This window comes from Neovison vison, chromosome 12 (genome assembly GCF_020171115.1).
Source record: "Neovison vison isolate M4711 chromosome 12, ASM_NN_V1, whole genome shotgun sequence".
Lineage (NCBI taxonomy): Eukaryota > Metazoa > Chordata > Mammalia > Carnivora > Mustelidae > Neogale > Neogale vison.
Window position 1 is genome coordinate 147,954,155 of NC_058102.1, and position 19,700 is coordinate 147,973,854.

The 19,700-nt window shown below is 48.8% G+C and overlaps 1 protein-coding gene across 6 annotated transcripts in view; it reads right to left on the bottom strand.

The window, feature by feature from the left end:
- Nucleotides 1–11,924, bottom strand: part of ZMYND11 (zinc finger MYND-type containing 11) — a 117,956-nt gene extending 106,032 nt beyond the window's left edge. For 2 of the 6 annotated variants that reach the window (XM_044228265.1, XM_044228260.1), the window contains exon 1: nt 11,544–11,608. The gene's annotated coding sequence lies outside the window, so the exon portion shown is untranslated. Of the gene's footprint in view, nt 1–11,543; nt 11,610–11,843 lie in introns of those variants that run through there. The other 4 variants (XM_044228261.1, XM_044228262.1, XM_044228264.1 and 1 more) reach the window with 4 other exon arrangements.
- Nucleotides 11,925–19,700: the final 7,776 nt, after the last annotated feature.

A 19,700-nucleotide genomic window follows, 5' to 3' on the forward strand; every position in this document is an offset into this window, starting at 1 on the left:
GGGTGCTGACTCCCCACTGAGCAAGGAGCCGGACAGGGGTCTCCATCGCTGGACCCCGGGGTCAAGACCTGAACAGAAGGCAGATGCCCCACTGATGGAGCCCCCAGGCGTTCCCATAGTAGGTAATGCTTAACAGAAAGTAACAGTGAGTAAGCATAAATTATAAAGTTCAGTTTAAGAAAACTTTTAACTCTATAACCTCCTGGCCTCTGCCAGCGAAAAGTATCAAAGATTACATCCTGCCAAGTTTCAAATATCAATGAAAAGATCTGTGCCTACATAACTTAAAATATTAATACAAAGGTATTTTTTGTTTGTATTCTTAATTTGACTCAGACTTCCTTGTGCCTTTACTAATAAGGACCCTGAATCACCTCATGGAAATTTATGAAAACGCAGAACAAACTATACCAAAGCTCTCAAAGGAATATGAGCTACTCGTCTGCCTCTAAATTTATGGTTTTCACACTACCTAAGGGTGAGCGCACTAGGGTGTTTTTTTTTTTAAGTAAGGGCCTTTAAACTACAGTATGCATATGTCTGATTACCAGTTTTCTGTTAAATTAATCATATGACAATGAAAAAAAGCTTTTGAAAAAGTTACTGTAACAGGACTCAACGTAAGTAAAAAAAAAATGCTAAGAAACAATACTTAGTTTATCCTTATTTAAGAACAAGACACATAAGAATTGTTTAATCTTTACCTTTGGTACCTGAAACTAATATGACATTGTATGTTAACTACACTGGAACCTAAAAACTTTAAAAAATTTAAAGATGTGTAAGTCTTCCAAGTAATTTTTTTAAGCATTATAATGTCCTTAAAGCAAGGTGACACACAGTTCCTGCTTCAACCGAGCAGAGAGAGCACACACACGCATTCTCCTGCTGAGCCAGGGCGGTCGGCATGCACACGGACACCTGCCTGTCCTGCCCCGGCGATCCCAACCTCAGACCCTCTCATGCACCCGAAGTCTGTGCTGTGGGGGCTGTCAGGAGAGTCAGCACTGGGCCCTCCTGTCTGCAGACGCTGTCTGTGCTGTGGGGGCTGTCAGTTGTCAGCACTGGGCCCTCCTGTCTGCAGACGCTGCCGCAGGTCCGCGGGGAGCAGACGTGCTTCACACGCCGGTCATGCACCTTCCATGTATGGCCTTGACTATGGAACGGTCTGTCCCCTCACTGCTCACCTGTCACCGACACACTCCCCTCTTTCAGTAGGCACGTTTTCAAGATTCCCTTTCCCTTTAAAAAAACTTTTAAATGAGATATGAGACCAGCTCCCCGAGGGCGCCCTCTCCGGGCGCGGTGTAGGAGCACAGGAGCTCTTCTCTGAATGAAGGGTAGGGTTTTTATGTGCCGGCTGCCACGGGGATGAATTAGCCTTTCTAGGTTCTTTGGTCTTCTTACAGGCATCTCTGTGCCCAACGTGGGACTCAAACTCACAGCTCTGAGATCAAGAGTCGCAGACTCCAGCCAGCCTGGTGCCCTGCTCTTGCTCACGTTCAACCAAAACCACAAGTGCAAATACCGTATCCTGTCTCAACCTGCTTAAGACTGCCAAGGAGGCCAAACATGTTTTCAAGTTTGTTTGTTTGTTTGTTTTTTTAACGTGTTACCCTCTTATACACAAGTGCTGCTCTGTGTTCTCTATTTTTAAAGTCAGAAAACTATAAGGGAAAAGCGTCCAATTAACAGAAGTCAAAATAAGAGCAAATTTCTCATATTTCACATGTAGCTGTGAAGTTTCGGATGAACTAAAAAATATAAACACGAAAATCAGCACGGATTCTCATTATTCGCAGATCGCACGTTTGTGAATTCACCTGCTTGCTAAAATCCAGGCCATCGCTCGGGACAGGACACGGTGCCAGCTGCGTGCCAGCTGCGTGCCAGCTGCAGGGGAACCTTGGGCTGCCTCTCTTCCCGCTCACTGTCAACACTGTCTTTCTGCAGGCGACCTACTGCCACATTTTTCGCATTTCTGTGCTGCGCGCTCGTGATCTCCTGGTGTGAATGGGCCCAGCGCGGTGCTGAAATGCCGTGCTGAGCCCAGCAGCCCGCGGCGGTCTCACAGGTGTCAAGCCCGCATAGTTCAGGTGCCGAGTTTTGGTTACTGGGCCGTCACCCAGGACCAGGGAGAAGATGCACCCATTTGTGCCTGAAGCCAGTCTGGAAAGGGCTAAAGGAACTCCTACAGTCCACAGAAGATGGAAATGCAGCAACATGCGTGGACCCAGAGAGGATAACGGATCAAAAGGTGTCATGGACAGCCCGTTCGGGCTGCCAGCCAGGGCGGTCTACAGTCCCGGCACCTGCGGTGGAGACACCGATTCCTCCTCAGCCAGTGCTGGCTGGCTGGTGGATTTCAAAAAGGGACACGCAGCCATAAAAGGTTAAGTCTGCAGGCAATTTTATGCAATAAAAGGGTTACAGAGAACATGTTTTTCAGCACTGAGACTGGCTTTTTTACAAAGATTTTAGCTAATGGCCCTGTAGCATGGAAACGGCATTTTGGGTCACTAAGATGTGACCAGAGGGCTGGCAGGAACATAAGCCTGTATTTCCCCCAGAGGCAAAGGGTTCTGTTTGGGGAATTCAGTGTTTGCAGCGACCAGACAGCACACAGGACTATGGTGAAGAGAAATAATCAACTGTAATAAAATGTCATCTTTACTTTTTAAATGCTTTAAATAGTCATTTTTATGACTTTGTAACGCAAACACTGAAGGCTGGATCTGAAGAAAAGCAAAGCGCCCACCGTATCTGCAGGCGGACAGGCCCAGCACGCAGCTGCCGCGGGCAGAAGGCGCACGGCTCCGCCAGGGCGTGCTCCTCCCAGGACCTCCCGCACAGCCGGGAAAATGACACGATCACGGTCTTTCAGGAACTTAAAAATCTACAGAATAGGGCACACGATGTTTGTGCTGGAAACCCGCGCCAAGTGGCCCCTCGTTTATTACACGGCGACATACCAGCCGCGCGAAGTCCACCAGGAGGGTTAATTTCTCGCATTTTTTGGAAAGAGGATTTGTCATAATTTGCAGACTGTGTACTGGCAAACGTGAAGCTTGAATAAGGACAAATCAGCATTCTGTCTTCAGGACGGACGGAGTAGATGGAGGCAGCATGACGGGGACGTCCGACCTCCGAGAAGGACTGAGTCACACACAGTCCGCACGTGATTCCCGTACGGTCTTCGAGGAGCGGATGCGGTACATGCATCAGCGTGTGCACCACCTGTGCAAACGTATTAACTATTTGATGACACAGGGAAGCGACCGGAACCTTCCCCAACTCCCACGGCACAGTGTACGGCAACAGCAGACACCGACAAAGCCTGCCAACGAACCTGGCACTTTCCACAGCTAAACTGCCAAACTCCTGTTACTTTAATACAATGTCTGTTTCTCAAGTACTTCAAGTTTTAATTTGGTTACAATGTGTTTCCTGTAATCTCAGAAAACGGTAGGAGAAGGCTTGGTCTCGTTTCACATCTCCCCCGATGTGTGGTGACCGCTTGGGCTGCTGTGTCTGGAAGGACTGAGGAGATGGGGAGGGCAGGAATGCCTGCAGAGCCCAGGCACGGACGCCCCGCACGGGCCCTCTCTCGCTCAGGCAAGTCCGCCGTGCTGGACAGTAGGAGAGGACCGGACGGGAGCCATCAAGGAGGATCCGGGGCCCACACGAGCGTGCGGCACCTCCACCGCACAGGCAACGGAGCCAGAGAGCAGGTTCTCTCGCCTACCCTCGCGACCACAGGGGGATTTCACTTAGGGCTCCCAGGCCTGCAACCTGGAAGATGACCCCAGGAGAGAGCTTCAGTAACAAGCAACACAAGAACTAGCAGAGGCCAAAGCAGCTAAACGGAGGGGACAGATCCCCGAGGGTCGGCAGTAAGGTGCAGAAGAGGAAACTCGGCTGAGAACAAAGATGCCCAGAGACGGCACATTCTGAGCTGACGGCTGCACTGGAGGTGGATGGGGAGGGAAAGGTGGACGCCCAAGCAAACGTTCCAGGGTCAGTAACACAACCAGTCCTACCTGCACGTTAAAAAATACGTCACTAGGGCGCCTGGGTGGCTCAGTGGGTTAAGCGTCGGCCTTGGGCTCAGGTCAGGACCCGGAGTCCTGGGATCGAGCCCCGCGTCGGGCTCCCAGGTCCATGGGGAGCCTGCTTCTCCCTCTGACCTGCTCTCTCATTCTCTCTCTCTCTTTCAAATAAATAAATAAAATCTTAAAAAAATAAAATAAATCACTATTGAAAGGGTCAAGAGAATTACCGGCTGCAGTAAGTTTTACACTGGGGACAGCAGGAGAGGAGAGCAGACTCCAGAAGAGCCCGCGTGCCAGGACGATCAGATCCCCAGCGGGCAGAAGGAAGGAGGGTTCCCAGCTACCTCCACTCACTGCTCAACAAGGGTCCAGGCCACGGCACAGGGAAGAGGCCCCGAGCAGAGCCAGTGGCCGCCCAGCCTCAGGAGGCCAGCATTCAGGTCAGCATTTCATTTGGCAGAATTCAAACTTCTCTCCACGGCTCCCCGTAAGTCAACTTCCTGCGACCCTAGTATCTCCAGTACTGAGACTCCTTCTAGGAAATGGCACCTCGACTCACGAACAAACACCACCTCCTACTGCTGACGCCCACCCACCGTTTCCCATGCTGCTCTTCACGGTGAACTTCCCAAGAACACTCCATGTAGGGGCACTTGGGGGGGCTCAGTCAGTGGAGCGTCTGCCTTCAGCTCAGGTCATGATCCCAGGGCCTGGGGGCTCCGCACTCAGCAGGAGTCTGCTTCTTCCTCTCCCGCTGCCCCTCCCCTACTCGTGCTCTAATAAATAGAATCTTTAAAAAAAAAAAAAAAGCCACTCCATTTAAAATGCAATTTTTTTTTTTGTAAAGATTTTATTTATTTATTTGACAGAGAGAGATCACAAGCAGGCAGAGAGGCAGGCAGAGAGAGAGAGGAGGAAGCAGGCTCCCCGCTGAGCAGAGAGCCCGATGCGGGACTCGATCCCAGGACCCTGAGATCATGACCTGAGCTGAAGGCAGCGGCTTAACCCACTGAGCCATCCAGGCGCCCCTAATTTAAACAGCGGCAAGTACTACAACTTTCGAATGTATCTAATAATCTAAAACCGAGACTACTGTGTACAGGTTAGAAAATGTGAGGACACAGTGTAAAAGCTGTGTTTGTCACATGAGGTACAAGCAGAAAAAGCCAGAGGACCGACAGCAGCAGGAGACAAAGTGTGGACAGGGCTGTGCCCGCACCGGCAACCAGCACAGACGGAGGCTGCCCGGGCCACTGCCTCCCCTTTCAAGCCGGCGAGCTACACATCCTGGCTTCTGCGGAACCAACCACCGGGAGACGGCCCAGCTTGGAACTGGCCTGGTGGTTGCTTAACTTAAGTCACAGAGACGGAACGCTGCACCCAGTAACCCTCAGAAAATAACATTTAGGGACGCCTGCGTGGCTCAGTGGGTTCAAGCCTCTGCCTTCGGCTCAGGTCATGATCTCAGGGTCCTGGGATCGAGCCCCGCATCGGGCTCTCTGCTCAGCAAGGAGCCTGCTGCCTCCTCTCTCTCTGCCTGCCTCTCTGCCTACTTGTGATCTCTCTCTCTCTGTCAAATAAATAAATAAATAATCTTAAAAAAAAAAAAAAAAAAGAATACAACTGCCTGGTAGAGCAGGTGCTCACTGACACCCCCCCCCTTTTCTTAAGATTTTACTTTTTTGAGAGAGAGAGAGCTCACTCGCGCATATGAGCTCGCACAACCAGGGGGAAGGGCTGAGGGAGAGCGAGTCCCCGCCGAGCAGAGAGCCTGATGCGGGACTTGATCCCAGGACCTGAGACCATGACCTAAGATAAAGGCAGACGTTTAACCCACTGAGCTACCCAGGCGCCCCACTAAGTGACCCTTTTTTAAAAAAATTGTACTGTCTCAAACAAGATGTTTACAAAGAAACCCAGCTTTCTGGAACTGCTTCTCAGGCAAGCTTCTCAAGGGACCTAATATGGATACAAGTTAAAATGTACTTATGACAGATTCTCTTCCTATAAATGACAGTATCTTCCTGATTTTAAAAAACTTAGCATTTTTTATTACCAACTGTGAGAATTAGTATTAGGAGACAAGCTCTCAACATATCCATTAAAAATTTTATACATATATTTCTTCTGTGTTTACACAATAAATGCCTAAGTAGGGAAGAAGATTCTTCTCTCTTTATATTTTAGATTTGCTTAACATATAAGTTAAACTGGAGAGCATATTAAAAATCTTAAGTGGGTCTACATGTCACTTAAATGTTTAGATAACATCTGGAGAACATAAAAAATTATTAATCACAATAAAGTTGTTTTTAGTGGCAAGCTTAATAAAATCACAAAGTGACAAATCAGAATAAATTTGAAATCAGTGTTAAGGGGCGTCTGGGTGATTTAGCCAATTAAGGGTCTGACCTGATTTCAGCTCAGGTCATGATCTCAGGGTCCTGAGATCTACCCCCCGACCTCCATGCTGAGCAGGGAGTCTGCCTGTCTCTTGACCCCCCTCTCTCACTGCCCTTCCTTCCCACTGTACTCTTTCTCTCTCTAAAATGAACAGATCTTAAAAAAGAAAAAAAATCAGTGTAAATCCTCAAAAGTATTCGTAATTTAAATGCAATATAGTGTAACTCACATACACTGTCCCACAGCACTTACACACTTTCTTCTGCCACACTCCCCTTGTTTCAGTAACTGTTAACTGGCAAGTGTCTAGTACACAGTAGTTTCCATAAATAACAATGTTTAATGAATGAACTCAAGGTATTAAAACATATTGTACCTATTAAAAGAAAACACAATACTTTAAGGTAATCTTACGCATCAGTAATTACGGAGTAACGAATGACAAAAGCATTTATTTAAAACAAAACTAGTTAATCTACTATAAATATTATTCAGTTTCCAAAATAAATAAAAACACCACACAAGTTTTCATCAATACACAGCTTTCCAACGTAACAGGATCTGCTAATCCGACTTCTCATCTGAACAGACAAGCCATATGATGTCTTTAAAATGTGGATTTAACAGTATTCCATTAATTTAATTTCATGTAAACTTAGGCAAATATTTAGCCTTTTAGCTATCAAGTAGAAAATATCATTAAAAAGTACAATGAAAGATTATTTAAATGTCTAAATATTTCCTAGTTCCACAAAGATATTTACCTTCAATTTTACAAATATAAGTATCTATATCTAACAATTTCCTAAATGTCCCTACCAATACATAATGAACTACACAAATTTTTTTTAATGTCCAATATACAGACTATTTGCCCTTGTAAATGACTTGGCACATTAGGTATTATACAGCATTTTCACAATAAAACTAAGTAACTTCTTAAGAATTTTCTGAGTAGAAAATTATTAACAGGCACACATACATGCAATGAGGTTTTCCCTTAAGGCAGTACAAGGTATTTAAAATACTACAGCTAAGGGCGCCTGGTGGCTCAGTGGGTTAAGCCTCTGCCTTTGGCTCAGGTCATGATCTCAGGGTCCTGGGATCGAGTCCTGCATCGGGCTCTCTGTTCAGCGGGGAGTCAGCTTCACCCTCTCTCTCTCCACCTGCCTCTCTGCCTATTTGTGATTTGTCAAATAAATAAATAAAATCTTAAAAAATAATACTATAGCTAAGACTTGATTATTAAAAAAACAAAAACAAAAACAAAACATACTCTTGGATATTTAGACTTATTTTTATTTCCATCCCATTAAACTTTGTTTTACTTTACTTCCTATCAGCGGAATCTTCAAACTCTACAGAGCAAGTTCTATCACAAAGCTACGAGCTGGTGCAGAGTGTGTGTCTGGACGGAGGTGTGCGGGGAGGGGGTGGGGCCTGCCACAACTCAAAGGAAGAATGCTATGCTCTTAAGATGACACGCGCAGGGTTCCTAACAGTGCAACAGCGTATGTGAAGAACTTTGCACAATGGCGAAGAGCTGGTGAACATACACTATTTGGTACACAGTATCATGGTACTCATTTATGTTATTAACTCCTGAATACCAAAACGTTTCAAAAAACCAAGACCAAAGGACAGACCACTGAAGAAACAGAGAACCTTCAGATCACTACCAATCTCCACATAACCAATCTCTGCACCAGAGCAGATTTCAGTCGTTCTGAAATTTTAACAATGCCACTGCAAAAAAGTAACTCAAAGTTGTTGTGCAAGAAATACAGGTAGAAATTAAACCCAAACCCGTTATTTTTTGTCAAAATTCCTAGAAAAAACATTGGTGAGGGATTATGAATTCCACAATGACCAAAATAAGGGGACAAGCAGTGATTCCTTTTTCAGAAAGTCTTCCTGCTTAAGTAAATACAACACATATAACCTGATGACAAAGTGGGAAAAGAGAAGATTCGCTGATAACCAATGGTAAAATAAGAACTCTTACCCTACCTGCTTCAGTTACCCCGACTCTTCATCAAGATACCCAAGTCATGACAGGTGGGCGCTGGGCACCGGGGGAGGGAGGAAGGGAGTGGGTGTTACACAGTAGGGAGTTTAAGTCTTACAAAATGCAAAGAGCTCTGGAGACAGATGGTGATGATTTCTGCATAGCAGTGAGAATTTACTTAATACCACGAGACAATACATTTTAGAATTAAAACTGTAAATGTTGTTACATGTATTTTACCCATAAAGAGAATAAAAGCAAAAAAGTAATGACAAAAAGATCCTAAAAACTGCTTCAAGTAAATCAGTCTGGAGGAATATAACAAATGTTTATTTTCTAACTCTGGGATAACGAACGTGAACACACGGAGGGATTCAGAGGTATGCTCCGACACACACAAATTAGTAACCAAGGCACACATAAGCATTCCATGCTGCGATTTCAGAGGGCCACTCCTTCCCACACACGTTTCAATCATCAACCCAAATGAATTGGATTCAACGGAACCGAATTAGTCTAATAGTGACCCATGCATCCATAGCCCTATGAAGTTGGTAGTTATTGTCCCTGTTTTCCAGATAGGAAACTGAGACCAGGCATGGGAGTTTAAGTAATCTGCTGCTGTGCCTTTGCTGGTAAATGACAGAGAAGAGATTCAGACCTAAGCCATCAGTCTTCAAAGTCATTTGCTATATGCTACCTCTCTAACCTGAATGACAAAAAAAAAAAATCTAATCACCCTGTTTTTAAAAAGTCAGTATTAAGTGCAAGTTAAGGTTTCCAAACAGTGAAAAGTTTTTAACTACCATAAGGTAAAGTCTGACCCTTTACTCAATTTCCTCCCCAGATACGACCTCTTTGCTTAAATGATGTCTCGCATTAAAGTTCAACTGAAGGATGGTAAAGAAAACAGGACAACCAGAGGTTTACCTCTTGAAGCATTATTAGGACAGCAAGTGATACCTCTAACACAAATGTTAAAATTCTTCATTTCGATCCATGTCTCAAATATGCCAAAGGGTATAAGTGTCTCTATTACGCACGATTTTGAACCACCCCTAAAGGAAAAGGGGTAGAATTACAAAAGGGTTAGAGTTTACATAAACACGTGTGGATTCAAGGAAACACCCAAGCAAAAGGGCATCCAAAGCCCTGACAGAACCATGTCCCGGGAATACTCAGGGTGAGCTCCAGAGCGAACATTAACATGTCCAGTGATGTTTCTTTGTAAAGCAACTACATATGTGTGTATTTAAACACCTTATAACCGGTAACTGCAAAAATGAATTGCCCACTTTACAGAATGTAAAAGGGAGACTCGGTTTTCACCTGCACAACATCCACGGGCAAAAGTACCATGTAAAAGACAGAGATCCTGTTAACCGCAGGTAGAGTTTTTAAGCAAGGAAAACAACCCGTATTCATTCTGTCATAATCACATCCCACATCTTCTGGTCTTTGATTCTCCAGCCTAGCCATCTTATAAAGAATCTCCCAAAATAATCTCTGTAACCTGCGGCAGTCAGCCGAAGACGCGGACAGTAACACGCCTGAACACAAATTCCTAGTCCAGCTCCTTACTGTACCAATGAGAACTCAGAAAAATCATAAAGGTGACCTTGCTTACCAAAAGCATTGCAACTTTTTAAAGCACCAGCAAGACTATCTCCCTGCTAACTTCCAACCGTGAATTAGAATCGAGGACCCCCCCCCGACCTGAAAAGGTTCCGCATCCCACGATCAGCAGCTACAACTACTCCGTGTCTCAGCTGAAACGAAAACAAGTTAGCGTTTCACTTTCTGCCTTTCAACACACTGTTTTCCAGCAGGCTCAGGGGGGATGCGGGGCACCCGAGCACCCAAGACCCAAACCTCGGGGAGCCCGATGGCCGCTTCAGCGCGCTGGCCGCCGCCCCCGCACTGGCCACCTGGCACCTGCGAAGCGCCCCCGGATCCCCCCGGACCCCAGCCGCCCCGGGCCCCGCGCGCACCGCCAGCGGCCGTGCACGTGGAAGCTGGGGGCCCGGGCCTGCCCAGGAGCCCCGCGGCCGCGGCCCCACCGCTCCGCTCCGCTCCGCACCGCGCGCCGAGGCCCCGCGAGGACCTGTTGAGGAGGCGCAGGCCGCGCCGCCGCGGAGCCCGGCCCCAGGGGACGCGCACGGGCCCCGCCTGGGTGCCCGCGGACCGCCCTGCCCGGCCGCGGCCGCCGCCCTCACACAGCGAGCCACGCCGGCGCCCGCGCCCCCGCCCTCCCCCACTCACAGGGCCGCGATCCGGCGGACCCCGACCCGCGGGCCCCAGGCCTGGCCGCGCGGGAAGGGCCGGCCCGGCGGGCGGCGCTCACGCGACTCCCCGGCTTCCGGCCCGAACAGGCCCCGCGCGGTCCTGGTCCTTCGCCGCCGCCGCCTCCGGCCCGCCCCTCCCGGGCCCGCCGCGGGCGAGGGGGCGCGGGCGGGACCCCCTCAGGCCCCGCCGCCCCCGCGCGCCTACACAAAGCCCGGCGGGCCGCGCGGGGCGGCTGGCGGGAGGGCGGGCGGCGAGCGCACCGCGCCGGCGGCCGGGGACGCTGCAGCCGGGCCGGGCTCCACAAAGCGACGGCGCCGCCGTTCGGACGCCCCCGCCCGCGCCCCGCGCCCGCCGCGGCCGAGTCTCCCACCATTATGCTCCGGTCCTCGCCGCCGCCGCCGCCGCCGCCGCGCCCGGCCCTCCCCCTCCGCGCCCGGCCCCGCCGCCGCGCCGCCTCCTTCCCGCCGCCGCCGCCGCCCGGGCCCAGGCCTGCGGGGCGCGCGGGGGGAGGGTGCTCCCCGCCTCCCGGCCTCCGCGCCGCCTCCCCGCCTCCCGGCCCCCTCCGCGGGCTCCCCGGCGGCTCCCCCGCGGGCCCGGCCTCCGCTCCGGCCCCCCGCCCGCCCGGCCCGGCCCCCGCCCGGACGCCCCGGCTCCCCGCCGCCCTCCCCGGCTCGGCGCTTCAGGGGCGCCATGTTGACAACCCGAGACCCGCGCGCGCCCGCCCGGGAGGGAGGGAAGGCGGTGGCCCGGCTGCGGGCCGGGGGCGCGGGGGGCCGGGCGCCGCCCGCACTTACGGGGTCTCGGCGCCGCGCGGCAGGCCCGGGGGCCGGGGCGGGAAGTTGGGCCGCCGCCGCCGCCGCCGCCGGGGAAAGTTTGCGTCCTGCGAGGCCGCGGCGCCGCTCACATGGCGGTGTGTGCGCGGGGCGGCCGCTCGCCCGGCCCGGCCTCCTGCACCTCCGCCCGCCCGCCCGCCCCCGGACTTTATTGTGTGGCGGGGCCGGCTGCGCCGCGGGCGCGGGGTGCGGGCGCGGGGTGCGGGCCGCGGGCTCCGGCTCCCTCCCGGCCGGGCCGGCGCCGCGCACGCCCACACCCACCTTCCCTCCGTCCTGTCCTCGGCGCCCGACTCCGAGTCGGCTTCAGCATATTCCTACATCTGCACACATGCACTCGAGAGCGGCACACACGTGAAGGCTACGTACGTGCGGGCGCGCGGGAGCCGGGAGCCGAGCGCACAAAGCTCCCGGCGCTCGTAGCATCGTCGGGCTCGGACCTGCGGGGCCGGGGGCGATGCGGGCCCACGTCCGCTCCGGGTGGGCCGGGCCCCGCGCCGCCGAGCGCCCGCCGAGCTGCCGCGCCCGGGCGGCCGTCAGGGTGTGGGTGAGCAGAACCGGGAACCGGCTTGGGAGGTCTCGCTACTGCGATCGTCAGAAAGAACGGCAGGGAGGCGCCAGGCTCCCCGGCTCAAGCACGCACACCCGGGGCCGCCAGGATTACGGGACCACCCAGGATCCGTTGGGCAGAAACAGCACAAATCTGTGCAACGAGAAACAGCTTCTCTTGTTTTCGTCGGTAGCTGTGCATCTAGCGAGAGAACATCCCGACGTACGGTTTACTAAGTCTCAGAGATAGGCGGACGGGTATGGACAAATGTCCCGTATTTTCCCTGATGACCTTTCTCCACTGGGAGTTCGGGAGGAAGACCAGTGAACCCAGATTTCTTACTCTGGTTCTCCTTGGGCGTAAGCACCTGAAAATCACTGGGAAGAGACTGTGCAGGAAATCTTGGGATTCCAATCCAACTCATCAATCTTCTTTTCATCGCTGCTCTGTAAGAGGGAGAATTTAGAAATGGGTACTACTTGCACAGGTGTTCTGTGATGCACCCCAGTCAAGAAAACTACCTTTCAACGCAGCCCTGCTTCTGATACGTCTCAGAGAGTTTTTGGTTTGATCAAGACATGTCGCAAAATAATGTTAAGTCATTTTACACATAAATATGTCATTAAAATACAACAGATGGGTGAAAAGGTGTCAGAAAAAAACCAAGCCCTACCTGGTTTGAATGCTGGACCAGGAATTCTAGCAATGAACAGCTTTAAGTAAATTACCTTTTCTTTTTTTAAATAAAGTCATCTATAAAATATAAGACCATATGGTTCTGTGTATTTCGTGGAGGCTGCTCAAGTAAGACAAATTCATGTAAGTATAAAAGGAAGCTTACCTTTAGGAAAGAAGTGACGCATAACTCCACATTTTTCTCCAATCCAGTTGTACGGGCATCATCTCAATGTGTGTACCCAAACACTATCTCTCATTCTACCCACTGTAAGTTAGTTTATTCCCGGATTTCCTATTTGTTTTGCCTAGAATTTAGCCCTTGGTTCCATTTTACCTCCAGAACAGGTTTATTTACCTCATTTCCTTAGCTTAGTGAATATGAAGGAGGGGATGTGGTCTGAGCCAATGGTTTGGGGCCAACAATTTGGGGTGCAGAGTTGGGGAAGGCCCAGAAGACCAAAACAGTTACTTCCATATATAGCATGAAATTACCTGCAAGAGTGCCAAGAGAGGGCAAGTGATCAGAGAAAAGAAAAAAGGAAAAGTGGCTGGGCACGAAGAGTACTTTGCATCAATGAGCACATGTTTCCAAGACTTAGCACCACCCAACAAAGGACCCACAACAGCCCTAGTTCTTTCCAAACTCCACCAGCATTTTCTACACTGCTTGGCTTGATCAGCAGACTACTTTTTCCAGTTTCTGCTTTAAGAGGTATTATTTACATAGAAAAAACATGAATTATCTCACAAATTGATATGGAAAATACGTCTTTTTAAAAAAATAAATTATGGGGCACCTGGGTGGCTCAGTGGGTTAAAGCCTCTGCCTTTCGCTAGGCTCAGGTCATGATCCCAGGGTCCTGGGATCCAGCCGGCATCCGCATCACATCTGCATCCCGCTCTCTGCTCAGCGGGGAGCCTGCCTGCCCCCACCCCCGCCTCTCTGCCTACTTGTGTTCTCTGTCTGTCAAAGAAATAAATAAAATCTTCAAAAAAAATAAAAAATAAATTACATCCTTACCTTGCACTGAGAAGAACTCAATGACCTAATTATTGTAAAAACTAAAAATCATTTTCCAATAGTTAGAAGAAATTGTGGGTGGATAGTTATAATAATGGAGGTGGAGAAGACCATCCTAAGAGCTAAAGCAATGGTTTTTATCACAAAAGGTAAGAGTGATAAGTTTGGCTGTATAAAAATATATGAATCCTGTAAGTCAAAACCAGATACAGACCGAGTTTAAAATATGCCCTTTGGGGGATGCCTGGGTGGCTCAGTTGGTTGGACGACTGCCTTCCGCTCAGGTCATGATCCCGGAGTCCCGGGATCGAGTCCCACATCAGGCTCCCAGCTCCATGGGGAGTCTGCTTCGCTCTCTGACCTTCTCCTCGCTCGTGCTCTCTCTCAAATAAATAAATAAAATCTTTTTTAAAAAAATATGCCCTTTGGTGTTACAACTTTGACCCTTTATAAAGAGGGGTCTTCTAACACCCTCCCTCCTGCTTTGTTCACATATGAGGATCAGCTCAGGTGTCTTGGGACTGGTGGAGAGGGATACTTCACAGTTACAGTGCTGGGGACTCCCTTGAGTCCCAGCCTCGGTGTGTTCCTGGTTTGCTAGTATGTAGCAATGTGTTCACACAGGTGCTATGGAAATGTTGCTTTTATTCTGCCCTTGCTATTATGTTTCATGTTACCTTCTTGTTTTTGCATTGAAGATTGACTTGAGAACATAGTCTTAAGTATGTAATGCAGCATAAGTATGAAAAAGCTTCAGGAGGGGCTCCTGAATGGCTCAGTGGGTTAGGCCTCTGCCTTCGGCTGGGGTCATGGTCTCGGGGTCCTGGGATCGAGCCCCGCATCGGGCTCTCTGCTCAGCGGGGAGCCTGCTTCCCTCTCTCTCTCTGCCTGCCTCTCTGCCTACTTGTGATCTCTCTCTGTCAAATAAATACATAAAATCTTCAAAAAAATAGCGACAACAGGACACTGTTTTTCTTCAAATGACAGAATTCTTCAGTGACGCTAGTATTGAGGTGAGAGAAATGGTCACCCGCCCCCGCTGAGCCGACGTGGTATGAACTCTTGCAATAGAAAGAGCCCGAAACACAGTCCTGTCTTTGACTCCAGGTCTCCACATGTAGAACCCTATCGTAAAGATTCTCTTTGAGAGAAAATGTACGAACACATTGTTCGTGCTCGTCCCTACTGAAAACCAACAGTTTTTCTGCTGTATCTTGAGTAAAATCAAATGCTGTTCTTAGGTGTACCTGCACGGCCTGGCACTCACTTAGTCCTAAATTTAAATTCATTATGCATTTCACTCCTGTCTCCCTGACCTTTGTCCCATCTCAGAATGGTACGAAGTTTGTTCCCTCATTGTAGAACATCTTTCTCCCGCCTTCCTGGGTATCTACCCTCAAGTATTTATCTCCCGAGGGATCTATCTGTTCAAATGCTGCTTTTTCCAAAAGGACCTTCCTGAGCCCTCGCTCTAAACCGCCCTCGTTGTTTATCCCCATAACACAACATTATTTGTAATGATACATTTACCTCAGTTACATACAGTGTTTATAGGGTTAGTGTTCTGGACTAGTGAAAAGATCTGTCTTCTACAGAATACACAGGCACTCAGTAAATACGGTTAAATGGAAGAAATTCCACAGATAAAATGGGCGATCTCCCTGCCCTTGATAGAGCTGCCTCAAGATATTACTCTTTTGGACTTTTTTTTCTTAAATAAGATTTTATGGGGTGCCTGAGTGGCTCAGTGGGTTAAGCCTCTGCCTTCAGCTCAGGTCATGATCTCAGGGTCCTGGGATCGAGCCCCCATCAGGCTCTCTGCTCGGCGGGGAGCCTGCTTCCCCCTCCCCCTGCCTGTCTCTGTGCCTGTTTGTGATCTCTGCCTGTCAAATAAATAAATAAAAATTTAAAAAAAATATAAGATTTTATTTATTTGACAGAGAGAGAGAGCGAGAGAGATGACAAGCAGGCAGAGAGGCAGGCAGAGAGCAGGAAGCAGGCTCCCCGCTGAGCAGAGAGCCCGATGTGGGGCTCGATCCCAGGACCCTAGGATCATAACCTGATCCAAAGGCAGAGGCTTAACCCACTGAGCCACCCAGGCGCCCCTACTGTTTTGCTTTTAAATAACATACTATGGCTCTGTCAATCAAGTATTGTCCTTCTTAACACATTAATTAAAACTACATGTTAATTAGATCATGTTGTACATAGACTAGTAGCTCAAGGGTTGTGAAATAAAGAATCTGGTACATGGAAGTCTCCCAAACTTTGAGAGGAGCTGTGCAGTGTTCTCTGTATCCATGGATGTGTGCACGTGTGTACGTGCACGTGTGTGTGCGCGTGTGTGTATGTAAAACAGAAAAGGTAAAAAAAAAAACCCAAAACCAGAAAAGATATGTATACCTGGGCCAATAGTCTTAAAGCACATTAAAGTGTTTTCTTCTTTGCATTTCCGAGTACAAGGTCCCTTTTAGCCCTAGGCTCACTACCCTGAAGGGCATCAGGATTGTCTATGCAAGAATGTATACAGAAGAAAAGTTCATACTAAGCTGCTGACACCCAAATAGGACATTTTAATCTGCTGCAAGACAATAGGGTTGCAAGTGCGACTTTGTAGAGAAAGACTACGATTCTCCAACAGGTAGTTTTTCCTTTACTTTTAGCGTATTTAGAAACAGGATTTAGAAACAGGTTGGAGGACATGGTGGCTCAGTCCGTTAGGCGTCTGCTTTCGGCTGGTGTCATGATCCCAGGGTTCCAGGATCAAGTCCTGTATGGGGCTCCTTGCTCAGCAGGGAGCCTGCTTCTCCCTCTCTCTGCTCAGCCTGCCACTTCCCTGCTTGGGCTCTCTCTCTCTCTCTGACAGGTAAATAAAATCTTAAAAAAAAAATGAATGAATGAATGAAAGAAAGAGAGAAAGAGGTCTGACGTAGTGGACCACTGAATCTTACCACCCAAGGAGAAATCTGGGGGAGGAATGGGAAGGGATGCAGGGGGAGGAGGCAGGAAGCTGGTAGTGGGCATGCACCTGCCCAGGGTTGGACAGTTTTTCCAAATATTTGGAATTCAGGAATATTTGGTGAATTAATGAATCGGGTTCATCACAATGTTTTTGCAGTATCAGTACAGTCAAATGGAAAGATTTTTAAAATCTAGCATTAGAAACCGTTCACTGAAAAAAAAAATAGGGGCGCCTGGGTGGCTCAGTGGGTTAAGCCTCTGCCTTTGACTCAAGTCATGATCTCAGGGTCCTGGGATCGGGTCCCGCGTCGGGCTCCCTGCAGGAGCCTGTTTCCTTCTCTCTCTGCCTGGCTCTCTGCCTACTTGTGATCTCTGTCAAATGAATAAATACAATCTTTGAAAGAAAAAAGAAATAAAACCACATATAGATATGATTTCCATTTTGTTAAACATTAGAAGGAAACACCATGGAAGAAAATATCAATGTATATTTCTTTGGGTTACAGGTATCTTATTTTTTAAAAAATCTTTGCTTGTAGTCAGGGGGAAAAGCTGTTAATACTAGTCTAAGAGACTGGCCATTCCCCATTTATTGAATGACTCTGTGTAGGTATCTCTCACTTAAAAGAATATCTACTTTTTAGGAAACGAATTACAAAATTAAATTGTATAGAACCTAATTTTCTGTTGATTTCTTTAATGCATAGAGAGATTTGAGGCTGAAATCTAGACATAGCTCAAATCCCAAAATTTATTATGAAAAGCCGAAAAATACAACTGTTGGGCAACTGAAGCTGATGAAACGAAGTGTAAAACGGATCTGTCCAGGGTCGCTTAGGCTGAGAAAATGCTTAGAAATGTGTTACTTACCAATGGGACTGAACTACTCTAACTGACCAAAAGTGTGTTTAAGCCATTCCTGCTTCACACTTAGTACCTTGTCACAATTGCCAGGCAGAGAGATCTTATCCAGACATTCTTTGCAGATAATAGATAAAGAGCAGAGGAGGAATGTCCTTCAGAGATAGACAGCACCTCTGTCAGCTCTGAGAAACCCCAGGGTCTGTAGCACCCACTTCAAAATTCACCAGACCAGAAAGGGGAATCAAGAAGGGAAGACCTGTCCGTGTTCGATGCCACTAAACACAGAGGTTTTGCGGTGTAAGACGTCAGCACGGCAATGAGTTTCCAACAATAAAGCGTGGCCTGGAGCGAGACTGCAGGCTCTCCCTTGTCCCTCGCTCGCCTTCAGGGACGCTTCCCGATGTGGGAGAGAAAGGGACGGCAGTCCAACTTGCATCCGTGGGACTGTGCAGTCCAGGCGAGCGACGTCTCTTCAGTGAACCCTGGCCCCTCCACCAAGAGGATAAGAACCGTACATTTTATAATAAAAGAGAGAAACTGAAGTGAGTGTCCCTGTGCTGGTCACTACATATGCCAGAGGGACCAGGTCTCTCAGGGGCCAGTAAAATGTTCTCGAAGACTTCATTTTACAAACTTCATATGATTTTATTCTGTACCTTTCTGGCTCCTAATCAGATTTGGCCAGTCTTTCATATTAGATATTGATGTTTTAGATTGGAATATAGTTTCTCCCTATCTTCCCTACAAGAAAATTAGCATTCTGATATTAAATTGCTATATAATGAGTTTAGTTAGTGTTGCTTAGTATCCAAGTGCCTAATAGCCTGTGGATGATTAAAAATCATGTTTTCCAAAGTGGAAAGCTAAGACTGAACCTTGTAATAGCGATTACTATTCACTGAAGTTGCTGTCCTCTGTGGCTCAGACCAAAGCAAGCTCTGTGCATATTTTAATTTTAAAAGCATTCCAGATCAAGAGATCTGCTTCCCTGGAAAGCCAGATCCCCACCGCCAGTGCGGCTTCTCGGGGCAGCCCTCCGCGGATCCGCTCCTCCGGGGTCCCCTGGCCTAGGCCTTTCTTCAGGGTTCTTCCTGCGCCTCCTGAAACTCTCCTCCTGCTTCCTCTATGAACAGACAGGACCAGCTTGAAGTAGGACCTCCCGCACACTGGATAATTTGCTTCGGGGCATTTAAAGGAAAGCAGGACCCCACGTCTTTTCAATGAAGCTTGTCAGGCAAGATGACAAGGTTGTTTGTGCAGGCATGTGTCTTTTTCCCCTCCCAATTTCTCTCCCAATTCCCTCCGAGCCTTTTCACATTCCCACTAGCCAGGAGATGGGCTGAGCAAGGGCCTCTCACCAGTACCAGTCAGGCGGCGGAGTGCCGACCTCACGTTGCTTGGATTAGAATCCTAACTGCCGCATTCTCTAGCAGCCGACCTTGGACAAGGAATTCGTGTCTCACTTCCATCATCTGTAAAAGAGGAATGGTATCATTGCCCTATTTCACTGAGTCACGGAGAGGAGTAAATGAGAACACAAATGTGTTATCCCCATAACGACGCCGGACCAGAAAAACTGCTCCACAATTCATAGCTACTGTCACTATTACCACCTGTAAAATGGGGATAGTAATACCCACTCTACTGGGTAAACACTGGTGATAAATGGCTTAAAGATTGCGGAATAGGCTTCCCTGTCACCATGACCTCCAGATGGGCACACAGAAGCCCAGAGCGCGGAGGACAGAGGGAGGCTGGGAGTCCCGGATGCGTCTCCCCGTTCCTCACCTACAGCTGCCACAGCCCAGCCGTGGGCAGATCCCGGTGACTAACCCTGTTCCGGACGCGCCACTTGCCACAACCGCAACAGAAGAATTTTCCTTCTCAGCCCGCACTGGTCCCCACAACCACACTCCCAAACAGGCCTGAGTCCTTGTGTAATTTTGGCAAAAGGCAACATCTCCAGGCATCAGTGTTTCCTTGGCAAGTGAGGAAGCTTTACTAACTTGACTTTAAACTTCCCGTGAGAGCTACAGTTCTACAGAGA